General features: G+C 33.5%; 1 pseudogene; it reads right to left on the bottom strand.

The window, feature by feature from the left end:
- Positions 1–22,066: 22,066 nt before the first annotated feature.
- LOC120595294 (uncharacterized) lies at positions 22,067–22,184 on the bottom strand (annotated as a pseudogene).
- Between the last annotated feature and the right edge of the window lie 760 nt (positions 22,185–22,944).

The raw sequence follows: 22,944 nt of genomic DNA on the forward strand, positions 1-22,944 counted from the left end.
AATAAATAAATTATAGTATGAATACACAGTATTACTCAGAAACAAAAGTTACTCAGAAACAAAAAGTATTAACTACTGATATTGCAATAATATAGATAAATCTTTGAGTAAAAGGAGACAGTTGAAAAAAAGTATATACTGTATCATTCCATTTTTTAGTTCTAGAATACTAATGTCTAATGATAAAAATCAGATCAAGTGGTTGCCTCTTAGTGGAGGTTGGGTAGGAGGTGGGGTTAGAGATGTATCTAGATCTTCTGCAGATGGAAATGCTCTACATCTTATTTGGGGTGTTGGTTACAGAAGCCTATACATTTGTCAAAATTCAGTGAATTCTTAACATTTGTGTACTGCTTTATATCTTAATTATATGTCCATTACAAAATTAAAAAGTGCAATTAACGACACCCTAATCTCAACAACTTAACAAATTCCTAATAAATTAGGCAGAGGCTTCCAAATTAGTTGTGGTGAATTCCAGATGGACTCAGATATATTAGAGGGGACCTATAAATCTGTAAATTAAAAAGGTATTCTCTGTAGATCAAATAAATGTTAACATAGTATGAATTTTAAAGTTTAAGAAGATTCACACCATTGTGATTCATTATTTACATAAAATTGTTTATAATTCATTTATAGTTTAATTGTAACATACAGCTATTATAATTTACATTTATTTTGCATTACAAAGGGTCAGTCATCCTTTTGAGATGTTGAGAATGATTGAACTCAGGCAAATGAAGCTGTTTTGTGAACCATAAAACACAGCTGGAATCAAAAGTTACCTCATTATATTACCATCAGTGACTTCTGAGACTTGGGGATTACTTTCACGTGACTTTCTGTCTCAGAAAGAAAAACATGTTCAGCAGCCAAGCGGTGTGAGGAACTATAATTAACAAGTTTCTATAACTGAAAAAGACAAGATGATGTGTCTTTGGAAGTTCTGACATCACTCAATATACTGAGCTTGTATGTGAGGGAAACACTGGCAGATTGGGAAACAAATAGGAAATGATGTGTTCACAGTAATAGTCTACATGGAGCAGCCAGAAGGCTTGCCTTCCACTCTGAGTTGTTTCACTAAACAACTGTGTGATAACACAAACAAGTTAGTTAAATTCTTTGTGATTAGTTTCTCCATCTGTAAAAACACATGAGATTAAAAAATTCTATGGGATGTAAATGAATATGTTTTTTCTCATGTGCCCTAGGCCACCTATTTGGCTAATCCACGGGTATTATTCACCATACAGTGTTATGAATAATAGTTCTCCTGACTAAACATTGGAGTATAACATAGGAAAATAAATTGTGTCTCATGTTTGAATTTTAATTCTTTCTAGTTCCATTTTAATGAGAAACATGCAATCGCGCAGCATCTGAAAGCAGAGCCAGCGCCAACTAAACCCACCAACTATGCAGAGAGGTAATAATGATGCTAGTTCTGCAAGCAGCTGCAGAATTCTGTATTTGCTTTATTGAATAAGATATTTTAAGTGCTAATGCCACATTTTCCAGGATGAAAAATCTCAAAAAGAGTTAATCCTAAAGAAGGAAAAAAGTTTTATAGAACACTTTATTTGCACAATCATTATCTCTTTGTTTACTTTTATGATTCTGAAAAAATTGTAAAAAATAAAACATTCTCTTTATTATTTACTATTTTATAAAACAAAGATCTCATTTTTATTTTTAATCCAGAAATAGAGGTATAAAGAAAGTTTCCTTTTCTGTTTTCTAAAGTTGATAAAGTATGAGGAAAAATTATCCTCACAATCAAGTATTCTGTAAGGGCATTCTATGCTGTGTTTTCAAAAATGCACAAATACTGAAAAATGAAGAAAGATTATGTAAACAGAAAAATAGCATGAAGTATGATAATAAATATTGTCATGGGTGTTTAACAAATGCAAGCACATAACGAAAGTTTATTTGCTAAGAATCTGTGTAATATATATTAAGTGCAAAAAAAGAGATCGATTTAAGCAAAAATCACTACATATTAATATTCAAATTTAGTACAGATACAATATATTTTCTAAATATTCTAAATTGGCTGAAAGTAAAGAGAAGTCAAGTTATCAGATATTTTATTTCCCATAGCCTAAAACTACCTTTAAAGAGCTTAAGCAAGTTATTAATATATATTTAATTGGATTTATAGTAAACATTAAAGACAGAACTTTCATTCAGACTTATAAATTTAGCAATTATATAACATCCAGGGACATTTTCTTAGTGTATAAATGTTTCCATGTTTATTTAAATGTTTAAAGAATATTTTTATAATATCTACTATGACACTTCTTTTAAAGAAAATATTTTTTGACTAAGAAAATTTGATGATAGCACTGATGTTATCTATTTAAAGGTAACAAGCATACTTTATAAAAATGATTATCATAGTTCATCTGTCATTATCTTTAGAAAGCCAAATATCAAATGCCAGGTAAATTTCCTTGAGATAAATATAGAATTTAATATTTCTTATTATGCACAGTTTGAAATTATCTGGCAGAAAGAAAGGTAATTGGCCCAGATTTATTTTCCTGAGTCTCAGACTAGAATTGTGTCTGTAAAACATACTTTATGTCAAGATACAAACATTATCACATCACTCACAACAATGTTGACTATCCTTCGTGTATTTCTGTCCTTCTCCTTCTCCGGCTCATCAGCTTCTGGGCTCCTAAGCCTCTTGCCCAGGGCTCCTCCAGCTCTGACTGAGCTTTCATAACCTGTTTCCTCTCTGCCTTCTCAGGAGTGGTCGTAATGTCCTCCAGTTCTAGCTGGTCCCTCATTGTCTTAACATCTCTCGTTCTGTAACTTTGCCTACACATCATCAATTTTTCTTTGGAATCATATTTCAGTGTTTCTTCTGCTTCCTGACAAGATCCTGAATGGCACAACGTGACATTTAAGTAGAGGAATGTAGTTTTACAAATGAGGACCTGAATTTAAGGAGAGATGCTGGATCTGGACCCTAGAAGCATGGCATAAAGTTGGAGCGAAGAAAATCACTTTGATTACTCAGGTGGAGCAGGTGGGGTATGTAGAAAGGCCAAAGAAAAAAAGATTTAGAAAAGAAACAAGAAAATAAAGTAATCTCAACACACAAGAATTAGAAGAGCATGGTATTTGAACACAAATTAAGCAGGGGGTTTACAAATAGGAATAGATTACCAAAAGTTACAAATGGTGAAGAGAGATCGAATGGTATGGATGCTAAAAAAAATTATTGGATCTGATCATTAACATCTTCTTTTCTCATTTCCAGAAGATTCAAGAACACTAGAGATCTGGAAAACATATTTTATTCAATAAAGTAGATGAGAAAACATTAAGAATGATATTTTATGGATACTGGTGTTTGGGGGAAGAAGAAAGATAGAGTATGGGTTGCACTAAGGAAGAACTAGGAAAATGGTTTTTTTAAAACATGTGTGTGTGTGTGTGTGTGTGTGTGTGTGTGTGTGTGTGTGATGTTTTTTAAATTTCTGTCCATTCCTTATATTAAAATCAAAAGGGAATATCTATATTTTTTCTCAGCTAAGCATGTTTTAACCAAGAACTCCTTACATGGGAAAAATATCACAGGTAATCCCAGGTTCAAATTCTACAATATTGATTATAAAAATTCAGAAACTATAAGTACTTATTTTTTTAAAAGACCCCCAAAAATCATGCCCCTAATGTAACATTCCCTTATTTCAACATGATGAAGTTGACACTTTTGATCTCATAAACCAGATCAAGAGTCTTGCAAATCTATAAAAAGTGGTCACAGTCATACACACACACTTGCATGTACAGAAAGGTAAAATAATGCAGTACTTTTCTGAGATGTGAAAGAAACACCCTCTGTGTTCTGATGAGGCATTTGGGTAGTCCAGTAGACATTTTTAATGTTCTCACACTGTACTGGTGCTTACCTTGAGGGGAATCTCATTCTTATTCTGAATAAGTCAGCTGACCAATGTTCACCAACATCTGTGACTTCTTTGCACTACGTTAATGAAAATCAAAATTAAGCAAACGCAGTTATAAATTAATGTCTTTTGTCTACACAAGTAAAAATTACCTGCTTTTGTGAAACCAGGGTGGGTGTTATAAAGGAATTGCTGGTTTCAGAATTTCAAATTGCTCTTTTCTGTGGCTCCTGATTCTTTACTTCATTCTTGCCAATATAATGAATATATCTAGAGGAGACAGTATGATTGGAACAGTGACTGGTGGGGCAAATGAAAGTTTCTGGAATGTGTTAGGATTGTTCAACAATCATCTGGTTTTTCTAAACCCCTAGATATCGAGGTTACTTGGGGCTCTTCTGCAGACCACAGATGTAAATAGCACAGAGGTAAAATGCTGAAACAATTATTTGAGTGATAACTGACAATAGTAAAGTGTCTTCAAAGCAACTTTTTTTATATATACAATAAACAAATGTCATATTAAAGGTTAAATGTTTGTACACTTAGAAATAGTTTAGGTAGCTCTAAATGATGAATGCACTATTAATTTTATTACTTAATCTTTGGTTTTCAGGGGCCATTTACTTGAATAACAAATATGAGCGGGGCACACTGATGCCTATATACTTATCTGGGACTCTGATGCCATGTGCAAAACATCTGAGCTACTCTACAGTTTATGCTAACCAGAAAACCTCAATAAAATAAAAACATATAATTCTTACAGTTGCTCACAGTTTATTCATTTAGAAACACATTCCGCCTTTGAATACTTGTATACCCATCTTGTTGAAGATAATAGGATTTGTCTTGGTAATGAAAGTCTGGCTCAATAGACATTATGGAATTCATATAATATATCTTCATTCTTGTATAAAGTGAATTGTGCTTTCTGTGATCAGTTATTATCCTGACTCTCCAAAAACTTTTGCAAAGTATGCTATATATGTAAGCCAATATGAAGTATCTGAACAGTAATTACCTCCATTATTGTTGTACAATCTTTCTTTTTCATGTACCATCATTTCAACTAATCACTTATAAGCGTTTTCAAGATGTTTACAGAGTGTCAAGTTATCAAAGCAAAATCAGTGGGAGGTGGAACATTGGCAGAGGTGAATGATGTTGATAATTTCTAGAGAGCTCTGGGTGCTAAAAGGGCAAGGCCTTTCCTCCACCAACTCCCTCCCTACTTCCTCTGAAATAGTGCATAGAATTCTGTTAAGAGTAAACACATGTGCAATGCAGCAGAGTTACTCAGGCCACTGGCGTAAGACACCATCCTTCTATATAACCCTTAGCCATATGTCTCACCACTCCTATCATGCACCTCTCTTGACTACATAACTCAGATGAACTTCACAATAAAAACTAAATTCTCCAGAGAAAATATTAAAAACCAGAAATGATTCCAGCCCTTGTCATGGCATATAAGAGCAGGAATGCCCTTACCATGTCAGCAATGCAACAAAAATGTAAATACATAATGCTTTCTGCCTACTTTTTTCCAAATAATGCTTCACCAAGTATTTTTAAATACTTAATGCATTTCTAGGTATTTTTCCATCATCGGTTATCATCTGTTATATTTATACTTTATCTCTATTTAACACTTCTAAAGTTCTTATATAATAATCCTCAGAGAATGCCTCAGACTGTTTTGGTTAAATGCTGAGAGAGAGAGAGAGAGAGAGAGAGAGGGACAAGATATATACACTCTGTACATATACTTTGAATATACTTTGCACTTTTCATTTGATGTAATTTAAAAAGTATTGTAGTCCAACCAAGGGTCAGACTCAATCTGAACCATAAAAATCAATGCCACAAAATCTAATCCAAGTAGAAATCTGATACAATAAAGTATGACACTCAAAAACAAATCAAGTATAGTTAATTTTTCCTCTTAATCTTTACTGCAATTTAATTTGTCATTTTTAACATGCTCTCTGGCTAACAAAGTTCTGTTGTGAGGTGACTGTTTCTCTGTCAGGCACATTGTTGTTACCTCTGGAGGAAGATGTGAGAGAAATAAAGTGCAAGATATTTCTGAGTCATGGAAAATCAACCTTTTCCTACACCCAAACAGAAACACACAGAGTCTGCTCTTCTCTATCTCCATTCAGCTTCTAGGGCTATACAACAGACCATATTTTCTCTAGCTTAATTCCCATAGTTTATTGGTTCTCAATCAGGGAAATTTGGCAATGGCTTGAGACATTTTTAATTCTCACAACTAGAGGGATATTACTGGAATCTAGAGGCCAGGGATCCTGCTAAATGTCCTACATTGCACAGGACTTATCCCCTCGATATGTCAATAGTGCCAAATTTGAGAATCCCCAAAAATATGTCCAGTAATTTAAGATGGTATTTTGCTATTTTTTAGTTGTATCCAAAATGAGAGTATAAATCATAACTTGAGACTTTCTCAATAAAAAAATTGATTTTGTCTTGTTACCTATGTTTGTACTGTAACCTAAAACACTTTGGAAGTGAACCTGAGCACCATGTCTGAGCCACTTAACTTAGCTGACCAGGTGCCTATTCCAAGTAGTTACAACTGGTAGACTTTAGACTTTAGACTTTGTGGCAATGCTCATGAGAGGGAAATTAAGACCTATATAGATATTGGTACGAAAGTATGAATTTTAAAAAACTATTCTGGACTTTGGCTGTTTTACTGTTTGTTTTTTTTTATTTGTTTGCTTTTGCATTTAGGGTCATTGAGGCTTACTAAATGTTTTTAGTGTTTTATCTAGAAACAGCCCCTTTCTGTTCTCTCTCCACTGTGAATGCTAAGAACTAAAAACTAACAAACACAGGTCAGGCTATCATAACAATGTGAAATAAGAAAAATTGCCTTTGGGTTCCTAACCCCTTAGGGGCTCAATGTTCTCGCAACACTTCTTTTCATGACTCATGAAAACTGCTATAAGTAGTTAAGCTAAAATGGATGCTCTTGGAGCAAGGAATAACTGCATGATCAGTTTGCTCTGCACTCCCTCTCTGAGAGGATGGGGCAGCAAGGCTCCTCGCTTGCATTTGCTTTCCTTGTCTCTGAATACTCTCTAGTTTTCCTCAGTGAGTATAGGTAAGCGACTGTTCATTTGTTCATTTATTCAATAAATATTTATTGTGTACCTAATAGTTTTGAGGCACAGTGCTAGGGGAGTACAATGAGAATACAATACTGAAGTATGAGGTTGTCACGGAAGGCTAGTTTAAAGATTAGGTGAATGAGGGAGCACCAACGAACAGAAAATCATAGTAGTTGTCAGTAGAAGATAAGATGTGCTAGGCTGGTACACAACTTAGAAAAGAGAAATAAGGTCGGGAACAGAGAATGAATGAGGAGACATGTCTGTATAACGCTGTGCTTAAGAGATAAGCTGCTCTGCTATGATGTACTGTGTCAAAGAGATAAGTTGTCTAAGAAGTAGGTGAGGAGGTTTGTTGCTTAGAGTGGTGATACTAAGGAGGCTACTTGAGGGAGGATGAATGAAGTGTTTAAAATGAAATGAGCAAAGCTGAAATTTAGTCCATATTTGCTTTGGAAGAGAAAACTTGAGATACCAATGTCAGGAATTTGGGAGTGCAAACTAAACGAAGATGTTCACAGATGCATGTGGCTTTCGTTTAGCCTCTATGTATTCTTGATGTTATCTAGAAACCAGAAACTGCTGAGGGGTTGGAGTAAGGAGCGCTTACCATTAAACTAATCCTTTTATTTAATATTTAAGAACTCATCCTCATCCATCCACCTCTTTAAATGAGCCTCATATGCTTTTGGGGAGTTCTCAACTGTCTCTTTTTCAGTTTTTGTCTTGCTCTCTCTAGCTCAACTTTGCCATGTCAGTAGAACAAAATATCCCCTTTAACTTTGAAACTCAACACTGACATTGTTGAGGCAACTCAGGATGTAGGAGAGAAATGGCCTCAGCATCAGAGGTTCCACACGAGGGTGTCTAGGATTAAAGGCTGGCTTGTGCAAACTGTAGTTTCTCACTTATCTCTGCTTTCTTAATCTCTCAATTTTCTTTTGAGAATATTAGCTATTAATCATTATCTTAAACATGACTTGTTGCTGAAAACTAGGGTTTGCTCAATCAAATTAGGTTCAAGAAGCATCTAAGTACTTTGCTTTGGAATTATCTGCTTTTATGACTTAATCGCCTAGGTCACTCTCTAAGTATGAAGTGCTTCCAGAAAAGAAACTATTCATATGAGTTCTTACTAGATCCCTTCAGGAAAAACAAAAAACAAAAAAAACACCTTAAAAAACCTATAATATATTTTAAACATACTAGTGTTTTTTCCAAATAGAAAGTCTGAATTTTAATATATTGCAAAGACTTAAATCAAACAAATATCTGCTAATGGTAGGCTTTTTGGTATCATTCAACTAGCAAGTGTTTGAGAGAATCCCTTATTCTTGTGTCTTTTAAGTGAAAGGCAGTCTGCCAAACTTTAAATCAGACGGCTTATGAACTTGGCGGGATGGGTCATTATTTTAAGATTTTTCTACCTGGAAGTGATCCACACTGGACAGTTGCTATGACAAATAAGGTAAAGGTTTTTTCACCTGAGGCTTCATTATTTAATGATTAATTTTACTGATACTTTTCCTTTTCAACTTTTCACAATTCTGTAGTCATCATATTTCTGTTTATGCAATCAAGATTTTTTAAACCTCTAAATTATAAAGCAATAAAATACTGTGGCTAAGACTATGATCTCCAGACTCCTGATGGGTTTTATTAAGTTTCATCAATTACTAGCTGAGAAATTAGTCCATCTCTTTGTACCTGTTACTTGATCTACTACAAGAGGTAAGAGTATACTGCTCATAGGTTGTAAGGTGCTTACAATGTCTGACACTAGTATGTGCTTAATACATGTAAGTATTTATATTCTTTCTACAAGAACATAGATTGATGAGGGCAGAGAGATATTTGTCCATTTTATTTTCTGCTTTATTCCTGGTACCTACAAATCTGAAACAGAGTTGGAATTCAATAAATACTTGTTAATGCAATTCAACAATAAAATATGATTGTATTTTACACATGCACACAAAATGAAACCATATTGCCCCTGAATTAGCTGGATCGGCTGACTTTTCCTCTATGTGATATGTATCTCTTCTGACTTGAGATCAGTTTATCACTACAGATTTCACAGCTGTCAGATCATTAACCACTAAGTGTCTAAATTAATATCGATGCGATATTATTGGTACACCTGCTACCTACACTACAAATTTAAAAGTACCCCTTTCTGTGTTGTTAATTGACTTGATCATTACCTTTATGAACAGACAGTGATGTTTTCCTGGACAGAGAACTGCACGCATTTAAATATACTCTAAAATCACACAGTGAAAGTCAATCGAAGTTTAATGGAAATGAGTTAACACTGAAGATTTTGGTGATGCCATTTTAAGGCTTTTATGTTTCTTTAAAATTAATGTTCAAAAATGTGACGCAAGAGCTTGAATAATACTTAATATTATTCAAGAAATATAATAGCTTTGATTATATTTCAGGACTCAGTTATAATAAAGCTAGTATTGCAGGATAGATCAAAGCAATGCCTCTCAAAGTTTAATAAGTGGAGGTCTTGTTAGAACATATCGCTGGTTCCTCTCACCAGTTTCTGATTCAGTAGGTCTGAGGTGGGACCTAAGAATTTACTTTTCTAATGAGCTTCTAGGTGATGTGGATATTGCAGGTCCAGGAGAGCCACTTTAAAGATGACCAGGTTAGAGATTCATATCAAATGATAAACTGATAATTAATTGCAAGTAGTCTCAAAAGAAGAAAAATTTGAGATTTTTTCAATTTTTTTGAAAAACCATACATTGGAAAAATAATTAAACATGCTAAATATGTCTCTTAAAGATTAACCAATGACTAAAAAACTACAAAGAATGTTTCATATCAGATTTTTTAAAGTTCTTCCTGGTAGACAGCAGTCTAAAGGTGGAATACAGTGACTGAAGAGTATGAGTTCATTGTTGCTGGAAGTATTCAAGTCAAAAGTCTAAGACAAAGGGAAATCAAAGAGTGGGTAGGGATTTGGCTCTATGTGGCACTGAGGATTTCTTTTAATCTCGAGCCGATGATTCTAAAGAATTTCTTAAAATCATATATTTGAATGACTGTCTCTAAGAAAGGAAGCATCCTAAACATCTAGCATTCCAGGAATAATTAGCCATGAAAAGTATATTATTTACTGTGGTGGCTGTAACAAATGAACACAGACTTGGTGATTTAAAATAAAAATTTTATTTTCTAAGAGTTCTAGAGGCCAGAAGTCCAAAATCAAAGTGGTGGCCGACTGCACTCTCTTTAGAAGCACTACAGGAGAATCCATTCCTTACTTCATCCAGCTTCTGGTGGCTGCCAATACTCTTTGGTTTGTGGCTGAATCATTCTCTCTGCCTCCTTGATTGCACTGCCTACTCCTATTCCATCTATGACAAAAGTCTTTTTGCATCCATCCCCTTGTTAAGGGTAACTGTGATTGCATTTATGGTCCCCCCAGATAATCCTCCCACCTCAAGATTCTTAATCACATCTGCAAAGATACTTTTTCCAAATGAGATAACATTTACAGGTTCCAGGTATTGGAATATAATATCTTTGCGGGCCAATATTTAGTCTACTACAAATGATAAATCCCACAATTTTTTATTATATTCCTATGATGTAAATTTACTATGTAAAATATTCTTACTATGTAAGAAGTTTTTTTCCTATTTTTAAATATTTCTTCTACAATATGGATAAGGGAAAAGAGATAGGAAAATTTTTTCTCATCAGTTTTCCTACATGCTTGCAATCATTACAGAAGAAATTAAAATTTTTACAAAAGTGAAATTCTGTATAGCAGATAGATAATATTATACACTTCCTGACAAATGTTTAGAAGGGTGCTTCTTTCTGGGAAATGCATCAATTAATCTCAATAAAACTGACCTATTTTACATTTAAGAATAGACCTAGTTAACTGCTTTCATGAAAAAGTGGACAAGCGGCTACTTACAAGATTATTGAACTAGTTTTGACAAGTATTTAAAAATTTTAAAAATATTGTAAACAAGTACTAATATACATATTTAGTACATCAAGTTCAGCAAATCAAATTCACTTTAAAAAATATGACTGTGCCTAGCATATTAGGGATTAAACATAGAGTTTTTGAATAGTATTTCTCTGGAGAGTCTGTGAAAATTTAAAATAATATTGAATTTTACAAATGTTTATCGAGAATATTAAAAATTTAGATAACTGACCTCATTATTTTTATTTTCCAACAGCTATTGGGCAACATTGCAAAGAGAGCCTTTGCCAAGCTGTTTTATTCTGTTGCTTATTAGCAATTAAATAGCAAAACTTTTAATTAAATCAAATTGTCTTTTAAAATTGCTGAGTTGGATTTTTTTAAATGGCTTGAGATATACTTCACGTGCCATATAAGTCACTATTTAAAATGTATAATTTCAATGATTATAGTATATTCAAAGAGTTGTGTAACTATAGTTAATGTATATATAATTCTAGAACATTCTCATTACCCCAAAAAGCAACTGCATACCTGTTATTTAGCAGTCACTCCTTATCTCACACTCACCCCCAGGTAACTACTAATCTACTTTGTCTCTCCTGATTTCTTTTTTTATTTTTTTTAATTAATTCTTATTACAGTGACATTGGTTAACAAAGTCCAGTAAGTTTCGGGTGTACAATTTAACAGTAAGGCATATATATATATATTGCATTGTGTGTTCACTGCCCATAGTTAAATTTATTTCTGCCACCACATATTTGACCCATTTTACTCCACCTACCTCCTCCTGCCCGTCCCTCCCCACCTCCCCGGTAACCTCTAGTCTATTGTCCATGTCCATGAGTCTCTGTTTGTTTGTCCTGTTTGTTTGTTGCTTTTAGGTTTATATCCCACATATAAGTGATATCACGTGGTTTGTAATATTTTCTGTCTGGCTTATTTCACTTAGCATGATTATCTCAAGGTCCATCAATGTTGTCACAAATGGCAATATTTCACCTCTTCTTATAGCTGAGTAATATTCCATTGTATATATGTACCACAGCTTCTTTATCCAATTGTCTGTTGTAGGACACTTTGGTTGCTTCTATGTCCTGGCCACGGTGAATAATGCTGTGAACATCAGTGCGCAAATATCTTTTTGGATAAGTCCTTGAGGTAAATACTCAATAGAGGGATTGCTGGATCATGTGGTAGATCAATTCTCAGTTTTTTCAGGAACCTCCATACTGTTAACCATAGTGGCTGTACCAATTTACATTCTCACCAGCAGTGTATAAGGGTTCCTTTTCCCCATGACTCTCCAACACTTGTTATTACTTGTTTTGTTGATAATAGCCAGTCTTGCAGGTGTGAGGTAGTATCTCATTGTAGTTTTGATTTGCATTTCTCTAATAGCTAGAGATGTTGAGCATCTTTTCATATGTTTGTTGGCCATTTGCATGTCTTCTTGAGAGAAGTGTCTGTTCAGGTCCTTTGCCCATTTTTTAATTGGATTGTTGGTTTTTATTGTTGTTATTGGGTTTTATGAGTTCTTTGTATATTTTGGATATTAGATCCCTATCAGAGATATTGTTTACAAATATCTTCTCCCATTCAGATGGTTGTCTCTACCTTGTTGATGGTTTTTTTTTTTTTTGCTGGGCAGAAGTTTTTTAGTTTGATGTAGTCCCATTCATTTTTACTTTTACTGCCCTTGCTTTTGAGGTAAAATTCATAAAATTCTCTTTAAGTCCAAGGTCCATGTGTTTAGTTCCTATGTTTTGTTCTATGCATTTTATTGTTTTAGGTCTTATATTCAGCTCCTTAATCCATTTTGAGTTAATTTCGGTGTGTAGTGATAGACAACAGACCACAACTGCAACGAAAAGATTAAAATATCTAAGAATAAATTTAACAAAAGATGTGTAGGACCTATATGATGAAAACTATAAGACCTTATTAAAAGAAATTGAAGAAAATACAAAAAAATAGAAAGATATACTGTATTCTTAGATCGGAAGAAGCAACATAGTTAAACTAATCATTTCATATAAAAAGAATCAAACACAAAAGTGTTTTTTTGAGACTGGTTTCTTTCAAATAGTGTAATGTTTTCAAGTTTCATCATGTTGTAGCATGTATCAGTACTTCGTTCTTTTTTATGGCCATATGATATTTCATTATATAGCTAGCTATATCACATTTTTGTTTACCCATTAATCGGTTGGATATTTTGGTTGCTTCCACTTTTGCCTATATGAGCAATGCTGACATAAACATTGGCAGGAAGTAGTCAATATTAAAAAAGAAAATCATCTTGAAAATTGTGCTGGGATATGAGTGGGGTTTTTTTGAAAATTTTGAGAGCAAAAAAAAAAAATGAAATCGTCGCATAATACACCATAATACATACAAGTGGTATATTATATAAATCATTAAATCTATAGTTCTAAAATCATATGTTCCTAACATTAGAATATAACACACAATAATCATTTTTTTCTCTCCATGTCTGATATATCCATTTAGGCAATAGCACATTCTCCTCTATACCATAAAGTAAGGAAAATGTTATGAAACTTCTATGGAAAACAGAAAGGACATTGCTATCCCTATTTCACTTGATCTGAAACTTCTCTAAATGCTAAACTATCCCTATTACACTTGATCTATAAACTTGATCTCTGAATGTTAATTTAAATGATTTATGTTTTTTCAGAAAGAATAACCTAAATGCTAGAGCAGGTACTGCACAATTATTTCCCAAGCATATAATCTTCATTTACCTTGTGGATAACTTATATTGGAGAATGAATTTGAGAAATCAATTCTGTGACTCTACTACTTCAGTCACTAACAATATAAATAATTGTTTATATTGTCAACTTTGAATAGATTCTGATTATACCTTCATTATCTGGAAAAAAATATTATTTAAAAAAAATCTAGAAAACTTAGATGAGACTCTTTTTATTTAGACTTCAGTTTTTGAAAGCAATTTTAAGTTGCCAACAAAACTGAGGGAAAAGTATGATGACTTTCTGTGTACTCCCTGCCTCCATGCACGCATAGCCTCTCCCATTATCAACATCCCCACCAGTGTGGTACATTAGTTACACAACTGATAAACTTACTCTTACACATAATTACCCAAACTCTTCACTTTAACCTAGGGTTCATTCTTGGAGGTGTACATTTTAAGAGTTTGCACAAATGTATATTGAAATGTAGCCATCATTATGGTAGCATACAGAATATTTTCAGTGCCTTAAAAAATCCTCTGTGCTCCACTTACTCACTCTTCAGCCCCACGCCCAACCCCTGGCAACAACTGATCTTTTTACTGTTCCTCTAGATTTTCCTTTTCCAGAATGTCCAATAGTTAGAAACACATAGTATGTAGCCTTTTTAAGGATCTTCCATATCTTTTCATGGCTTCATAGCTCATTTCTTTTAGCACTAAATAATATTCCATTATCTAGATGTACCAAAGTTGATTTATCCATTGACTAAAGGGCATCTTGGTTGCTTCTAAGTTTTGGCAATTATAAATAAGCTGCTATAAACATCTGTGTGCAGGTTTCTGTGTTAGATATAAGATTTTAACACCTTTGGGTGTGCTGGATTGTATAGTAAGAGTATGTTTAGTTTTGTAAGAAACCACCAAACTGTCTTCCATAGTATCTGTACTATTTTGTATTCTCAACAGCAATGAATGACAGTTCCTGACGCTCCATATCCTTGTTTGCATTTGGTGTCTTCAGTGTTTTGAATTTTGGCCATTCTAATAGGTACATGGCATTATCTCATTTTTTAAATTTGCATTTCTCTGATGACATATGATATGGGAAATCTTTTTAAATGCTTGTTTTTCATCTGCATATCTCCTCTGGTGAGGTGTCTGTTAAAATTTTTGGCCCAATTTTTTAATAGTATTGTTTGTTTTCTTATTGTTAAGTTTTAAGAGTTCTTTGTACATTTTGGATGTCTTTTATCAGATTTATCTTTTTCAAATATTTCCTCCCAATCTGTGGCTTGCCTTCTCATTCTCTTGACACTGTCTTTCTCAGAGCAGAAGGTTTTAATTTTAATAAAGTGTAGCTTATCAATTATCTGGGACCTTTTTTGACATATATTTGATACTTTCCAAAAACACTAGTTTAATAAGAATATTCTAATGTAGTCCAGAGTATATGTCTTCAATGTACTTATTTATTTTAAAGAGAGAACCAGTTTTTCATACAATGCTGGATTTTTAAATAAAGATTCAATAGAGTAACAAAAAGCAAAGCTAACGACTCACTCTATTTAACAATTTACTTATTTCTGGAATTTGCATACTCAGAACAAAAAAAAAATGTAGCTCCATTTCACTAGTTTATAAGCTGAAAAAAACAGAACTTAATAATTGAGTTACCAATACCAATTAACTTTACCCAAGTGCCAGAAAGGACTGCATTTATTAAATAAATGTAAAATAATGCAAAGTTCATGCATTACATTTCAAAGTTAAGGTAAAATTATAAAATCCTTTTGAACCAAATGCAAAACTTAGATTTTTATTAAAAATATAAAACCATTACATTTGTTTAAAATAAAAAAAGATCTTAAAAATGAACTCTGGGCAAATCAGAATCACTTAGGGCTCTCTCCCTTGACTTTTTTATTGTAATATGCTGGGGTTGGAATAGATTATTCCTAAGTCTCTTCCTGTTCTCCAACTCTGCTTCTTATGATACCATCTTTGGATCTCTATTGTTTCTTGGAAAGCCAAGGCTAGATGTATAGTCGAATTTTGTTTATTTTCCCTCGAGTATACATGCAGTCTAAGTAATATTGCTTTAACCACTAGATTTCAGCACACAGAATTAAGATATTATTTAACCACAAGTTGTCATAAAGTGTGAAAACGCAGTGTGCAATTTTATATGCTTTCTTGTATCTTCTATGCATTCTGTAAGCTTTTCTCATTTCCCTTCTTCCCATGGTAATAGATTTCAAGCATCTGACTTTTATTTTAAGTCAATTGGAAACGTTAGGTTGATGTGGATTATACACAGGGGATCTGAATGAGCAACTTGTTTATTTCATCCATATGGGTCTATTGTAACTTCACCAGAAAAGCCTACAAAAGAGCACCTCAGTGAGAGAGAAAATGGCATTATTTTTATCTTGGACTCCAAAAGGGAAAACTAAAATTTTATCCCAGGGAGCATTCCATCTAACTAGATCACTCTTATGTTAACAGAATCCAAGCCACGTGGTGCTGCCTTGCACTGCTGAACTTAAAACTACTATTACTGTGCTCCCTTAGAAATCTAATAGAGTTTGAAATTCAGAATACTCAACATCACCTGACAAGTTTCTCATTTCAAATGGTCAAAATTCCAAAGAAATGCAGAAATCAATGACCCCTTTATTCTGGACTGATGATGTTTACTCTACTTGGATGCACAAAGAGCCTGTACTCTTGTTTCCCTTCAGTTGGAGAATCAGGCCAAGCAAGGGCATGCTTCTTTATGAAGCTTTCCCTAAGCTTCAATTATGGTCATTTGTTCCAATGTGATACTGTCTTTAGTACTTGGGACTTACTAAATTCTTTCCTGAGTGAGTCATACTGCGGCATAGTATCTAAGATAAGCAGACTTCTTCAGACTGACATTTTTCCAATCTAATTGTCTTAGACATTAAGTTATGTGGAAAGCTCTAAAGGATGATAACAGTGTCTTAGTCTCTGATGTTCATGCATTGTCAAAGGCTTCAGAGACCAGTTAAACAGTTTAAGTCAAACAATTTAAGCATTCAGCCATATCACAAAAGGAAACAATAGATATTCAAACATCATAGGGAAGGAAACAAAATACATTAAGTTGTGTCAAATTTCACAATTTCTGACATTATAGAATGAAGCCCAAAACGGTCAGTCATTTCTTAACTCTTCGAAGGCTGTATCACTTTAGCGGTCGATTCCTAAAATATATAAATTATCACGGAATTCAAGTGCTAGTTTTAAAAGTTATGTGTATTATTTCACTGAGAATCAAAAGTAGTCATCACATTTTTTTTAAAAAAACTTCAAGTACAGAGAAAGGAAAACATTCTTTATTTAGGAACACCTGTTTAGGCAGTTAACTAGCTAGCTAGCTAGATCTATCAATCCACTGAGAGAGACTTCAATGCATCGACAACTACAAATGGAAAGTCGAGTTTGGAATTACTTTTATTTGCAGTAACAACAGTTACTGAGCTGTTTTACTGTTTTACTGCCATAATATTATTTAATTTTGATTATAGCCTTATACTATAGGTTTTATTTTGTTACTCTTTATATAGATGAGAAGAACCAAAGGACAGAGACTGTCTACTGCATTACCAAAGATTTTACAACCAGTAGATAGTAAAATGAAATTCAAACCCTAGCATTTTAGCTTGCTTTATTCCTTGCAGGAAGGACTTATAAAATGGTTTTGAGGAACTATTATTTTATGAATTTCTAGAAGATGCTTTCTGCAAATATATGTAGCTACCTATTTTCAGGACTGTTTGGGTGAATATACAAGCTTTCCTTAAAATTGATTGGTATAAGATGATTTGATTGTGAGCCTTTTAGATATTGAGGACAGCAAAGCCCTAGTGAATGACCTAAAGTTAATTGATTTAGTAAAGCTGTAAAAATACTACCTATCAGAAAAAGGCTAGTTTTGAGGAAGTAAATTTCTCTCTTTACCAAACAATTCTGTAATGGTTCGATTAGATCCTGAAGTCCTTTATATCAGGGGTCCCCAACTCCTAGGTCATAGATCACTACCAGTCTGTGGACTGTTAGGAACCAGGCCACACAGCTGGAGGTGAGCAGAGGGCGAGCCAACAAAGCTTCAGCTGTATTTTCAGCCACTCCCCAGCAATAGCATTACTGCCGTAGCTCCACTTCAGATCATCAGGCATTAGATTCTCATAAGAGCACCAGTTCTGGTGCCAAAAAGTCTGGGGACTGCTGCTCTATATTACTACAGGAACCTGTCTTCCTTGGTTATATTTTTAATTGCCTATTTTTTTTACTTTCCTTGCCTTAAAACAGAGAGTGACAATTTTTTTTCTAGAATGTAAACATTTTAAGCTTTTCAAGTCACATGTGGTCTCTGTCACATGTTCTTCATTTTCTTTTGGGTCTTTAAAGTACTTCTTTAAAAATACTTTTAAAATTCTTAGTCGAGAGCTATATAGAAACAGGCCACTGGCCAGGTTTGGCCCCAAAACCTCCACTTTGCATACGCTTGCCATAAGTGATTCTGTATGTCTCCTAGAAGTTGTTTCAAAATAATGACCAAAGTTCACTACATAAAGTTTAAATTCTATATGTCTATGTATAGATATAGGTATAGACAGCTATATACAGCACATATAAAGAATATAAAGAGAAATATATAAGGAATTTTTAAATTAACTTTCAAAACGGGTTATTTTCATAGAGCTAACTCATCTTATTTCAGAGTTCAAAGTGCTTTGTATGCCATGAGATAATCTGCTTGTTTTCTTACATATGGCCACTCTAAGTGGTATTTAAAAGTTTTCCAGAAAAATATTATAATTTGGAAGAACTGTTTTAGTGCCTTTATGTTCATTTAGGATATATTTTCATAACAGATCTTCTGCTTTTAAAGTAGAAAATATGCTGCTGAAGAAATTTCAGTGTTTTAACATTTCTGATGATCTTTCAACTTTTTTTCAACTTTTGTCTTTCTAAAAATGTCCCCTCTCCTGTGCTGACAGAATGATATTACTAAAAATGGAGCCAGAGTGAAAAATGCACAATCAGTTTATACAAGCCGGTGCGAGCCAGCTCCAGTACACCACCAGCCTAAGTCAGTGTTTATCCCCACAGACAAAAACAGTAAGGACTGTTTTATTCACCACTGTTTCTACCTTGACTGTAAGTTGTCACTTGCAATCTCTCTGTCAGAACACAGACGAAAGAGTAACTAGCCTTGGACAGTGAATGGTTAAATTAGAAAATATTTTTAAGCATAGCATGTAAATACTGGGGTTGGTGGGATCAATTAGGCATTAAAAACAGTTTTGTTAAATGGATAGTAAGGATTTTTGCTGTCCAAGCAGCACTTTCTTTTGTGTTGTCCCAGGTGATCTCTTGAGGGGCAGGGGTCTCTTTTACTAAATCCTTCGATAATTCAATGCCAGGAAAAACATATTCCTAGTGAATGTTTCACAAAACACTCAGCATTATAAGGAAAGCTCTTTTAGTACATTATTCTCATTTCTATCCCCTTATTTTTCACATTGTTTTAGAGCTGCTTTTGTGCTTAGAAGTTTCCTCATAGGATATTTTTAAGCTCCTTGAAAGGAAGAAACTTTTCCTTTACATAAAAAGAATCTGTTTCTTTCTACTGTCCACCACACTGTATGACATAAAGAGGGATTCAGTGAATATTTTGTTTTACTTACAAATATACAAACGATAGCAATTATATATATATGGGAGAAAGTATAATACAAATGTAATACTTGATTACAGAAATAAAAAAGTGTTACCTCTTGACATTTCTTTTTCATATTCTTAGCTTTTATAACAAAATACAATAAATATTCTAATCAAGTGGTATCAATCAACAGATCAAAGTACAAATGCATTATTTGTCATACATGGAATTCTGCTTCTGATAATGACTGCCGCTGCTAATTGATTTGCAGGTGTACTTATTTCTGAAGTCTAATGACATTCTGGGCAGATGAGCATATAGATCCCAATAGACTCCTTCTGAGATAGCAATAAGTTGTTTTTATTTTAATCATATACAACAAGCCAAAAATATCATTGAGGAAAACCTCACATTTATAGATAACTCCCTAAGTCTCTAATGCAGTCTCTTTCTATATAATTTAGTTTGGATAATGACATTGCTTTGGATGTGCCTAAAATAGGGTTTTTGTTGTTGTTTTTGTTTTTAGTTCACTGTGAGAACAGAACAAACATTCTGATTTCAGCCTCCAATAATGGTAGCCACAAACAGATTAAAAATGGGAAAAACAGGCACAAACAGCTTTCTAAAAACATAAATAAGATAGAAAATAGTGGGCCAAAACGAAGAACATGAACATCTAGAAAGGTGAGCCTGGCATTTGGGGCCACATTTGCCCAGAAGACATATGTTAATTTAGAATATACAGACACTGCTTTTTGTTTCTTGGGGTTCTCTTTAGGTAAAGTTTATGAAATATAATATACATATAGTAAAATTTGCTTTAGAGCGCAGTTCTGTGTTTTGATGCCCCTTTATTATTACTAACTTCCCCAATCCCCACCCCTTAAAACCACTGATCTGGTTTCTATCCCTTAGCTTTGTCTGTTTAAGACTGTCATGTAAGTGGAATTATGCTCTAGTGTTTTATGCCAGGCTTCTATTTTTAGCATGATATTTTCCAATGTATCCAGTATTGGGTATTCCACTGTATTAATGTATCCTAATTTGTTTATCCATTCTCCAAATTATGGATATTGGGATTCTTCCCAATTTTTTGGCTATAACAAATAAAGCTGCTATTACCAATATTGCACAGGTCTTAGTGTGAACATAAATTTATTTCTCTTAAACACCTAGGGCTGTGATTATACATCACCTGGTACATGTATAGTAAGCATATAGAGCTTTATGTAAGAAACTTCCATGCCAGTTTTCAAAGTGGCTGTGCGATCTTGCATTCCCATCTGCAAAACATGAGTTAACCCAGTTGTTCTGGGTTATCACCAACATTCGGTAGTGTCATTTTATATTTCTAATTTTAGTCACTCTAATGGGAGTATAATGGAATTTTATTGTGGCTTTAAATTTGCATCTACTGAAAATTAACGATGCTGATAATCTTTTTTTCATGTATTTATTTGCTATTCATATATTGCTTATACGTGAAGTATTCTTTGAAAACATTCACTTCCTCTTTTCTTTTGAATAGTGTTGTTCATTTTCTTATTACTGTGTTTTAAGAGTCCTTTATGTATTCTGGATAAAAATCTTTTATAAGATATATGATTACAAATATTTTCTCCCAGACGGTGGACTTTCTTTCATTTTCTTTAGAGTAGCTTTAGAAAAGCGAAAGTTATCATTATCAATGAAGGCGAATTTAGAAATCTTTCTCTTCTCTTATGAATCATGTAAACATTATTCTAGCTAAGAAATCTTTATTTAACACAGGGTAATGAGATTTTCCCCTATGATTTCTGCAGAAGTATTATGATGCATTTCAGTTAATTCTGATAATTATGGCTCCTTTCCCCTATCCCCTTTTCAAAAAATTATCTTAAGTAGTGAGTCTTAATTGGAGAGATAAATGTTCTAGAGAGTTTGGGCAGGAATATGCAAAAATTCCATCAAGGGCTTTTTTCTTAACCACACATGTCCCAATATAATTCCCATATTTGTGTTGATATTAAGAAAAGACTGAAAGAGTATTAAATAAAAAGAATTATCAGAAGAGTGATAAATAATATTAGTGAACTTAGATATCTTTGAATTGTTCAAGACAAAATAAATTACTCTAAATTTTTTTATTTTAAATATAACATTTGGTTATTTTTAAAGCTTTTATTTATCATGTTAAATAGTAGTTTTAATTAGAATTTTTTTCCCTCAGGAATTGATGTTTAATTTGGGTGAATCATCCTTTGCAAACTATTAGGGTAATCTTTCTCTGATTTAGTGATTTGGTGAAAACCACAAATAGATATCAGAATATTAAACTCTGTTTGCATTGGGGATTAAAGTCAACCTGACCACATTTTAATTTCCTTTTAATACATTTATGGATTACATTTGTTAATTTCCTATTAAGAACTTTCAGATATATGGCAGAAACTCCTATTCTTTCTTTGTTATAGAGCCTGGTGTCTTTGAGCAGCAATGTGCTCAGCTAAATGATTATACTGTTAAATCTTTTTTTTTTTGGCGAGGTAACCTTTGGTTGACCTCACAGTTTGCAAGGATCTTATCAGTTACAATCCCTTATTTTTTTATTTTTTACGCCTACAGCACCTGGTCTTCCTAGGTGGTCTCCCATCCAAGTACTAACCTGGCCCGACCCTGCTTAGTTTTGAGATCAGACGAGATCAGGCTTGTTCAGGGAGGCATGGCTGTAGAGTTAAATCTTTCTTGAATCCAGATGTAACCAACTATCTAAGTTCTGCTTATGATTACAGGAAGTACTGTGTGTGACTTCTAAGAAGTCTTCTTAAAGAGACCTCACTTAGCTACAATCTGTACCTTTTTGACCTTCCTTCTTTCTCCGGAAATGTTTATGTTATGGTTGGAGGTCCAGCAGCCATTCCAGACTATGACCTGAAAAGGAAGCCTCACACTAAGACAGTGGAAGAGAAAGGTACCAGGAACCTGGGTCCCTGATGTTTTCCTGCAGCTGGCATACCAATCCCAACCTGCCTATATTTGGACTTCATTTCTATGAGAAATAAACTTCTATCCTAAGTGACTCTAATTTTGCATTTTCTGCTGCTTCACCTGAACCTAATCTTAGTAGATTGGGTTCATCCATAGTCATATGTAAAACCGAGTTGCAATTTTCCACTTTTAAAAAATCTATGTAACGTTTTAATACAAGATATGCTGATTTTGAAAAGTAATCAGGATGCTCTCAATCTTTTCTCTAATTCTAAAACAGATAAAGCATTTATCTGCAATAGTTAGGCACAGCTTTAGAAATACTTTTGGACAGTTTTTGTTTAAATATACTCCCTCTCTTTGTGTTAGCTGGCAGAATTTTCTTAAAATTATCCTTTTCATCCAATTTATTCAAGTTATGCACCATGTTAATATTTTACCTTTTCTGCATTATACAGTCATTCATAGTATGCATTTGAGTATTTTACCTGATTAAACTTGATTTA

The sequence above is a fragment of the Pteropus medius genome, unplaced genomic scaffold (genome assembly GCF_902729225.1).
Source record: "Pteropus medius unplaced genomic scaffold, Ma_sr-lr_union100, whole genome shotgun sequence".
In the NCBI taxonomy this organism is placed as follows: Eukaryota; Metazoa; Chordata; class Mammalia; order Chiroptera; family Pteropodidae; genus Pteropus; species Pteropus medius.